This window comes from Rhinopithecus bieti, unplaced genomic scaffold (genome assembly GCF_001698545.2).
Source record: "Rhinopithecus bieti isolate Rb0 unplaced genomic scaffold, ASM169854v2 scaffold_9234, whole genome shotgun sequence".
Lineage (NCBI taxonomy): Eukaryota > Metazoa > Chordata > Mammalia > Primates > Cercopithecidae > Rhinopithecus > Rhinopithecus bieti.
The window spans coordinates 470,567-471,377 of record NW_016806011.1 but is presented as its reverse complement, the minus strand read 5'-3'; the positions used below and the strand labels follow the sequence as shown (position 1 = coordinate 471,377).

General features: G+C 35.6%; 1 pseudogene; it reads right to left on the bottom strand.

The window, feature by feature from the left end:
* Nucleotides 1-622: 622 nt before the first annotated feature.
* The window catches only part of LOC108531147 (40S ribosomal protein S6-like), a 1,070-nt pseudogene continuing 881 nt past the window's right edge, over nt 623-811 (bottom strand).

Genomic DNA, 811 nt, shown 5'->3' with positions numbered 1-811 from the left:
AGCAAAAAAATTATGAATTAGACCTTAAAAGCATAGGGAAAAAAGCAAAAATAAACAAATGGAATCATATATAACTAAAATGCTTCTGCACAGCACAGAAAACAATAAATGGATTAAAGAGACAACCTGCAGAATGGGAAAAGATTTTTGAGGACTAATCATCTGACAAGGGAATTTTTTTTTTTTTTTTTTTTTTTTTTTTTAGAGTAGGGTCTCACTGTCACCCAGGCTAGAGTGCAGTGATCATAGCTCACTGCAGCTTCAAACTTCTGAGCTCAAGTGATCCTTCTGCGTCAGCCTTACAAGTAGCTAGAACTACAGACAGGCACCACCATGCCCAGCTGATTAAAAAAAAAAAAAATTTGTAGAGACAGTGTCTCACTGTGTTGCCCAGGCTGATCTCAAATTTCTGGCCTCAAGCTATTCTCTCACCTTCACCTCTCAAAATGGTGGAATTACAGGCATGAGCCACTACACCTAGCCACTGATGAGAGATTAATATCCAGAACATACAAGGAACTAAAAAACTCAAGAGCAAAATAATAATAATAATCTGATTTTATCTTATTTTATTTTTTATTTTTCCCGAGTCTGATCTTATTTATTTGTCACTCAAAAAATCTTATTTCTGACTGGATTCAGACTTATAAGTAGAAGCTCGAAGAGAGGAGAGTCTGCGTCTCTTCGCAATTTGTTCCTGGCGTTTCTCCTTAGCCTCCTTCATTCTTTTGGCCAAAAGTTTAGCATATTCTGCAGCCTCTTTCTTGTTTTTCTTAGTACGCTGCTTCTTTTTTTTTTTTTTTTTTTTTTT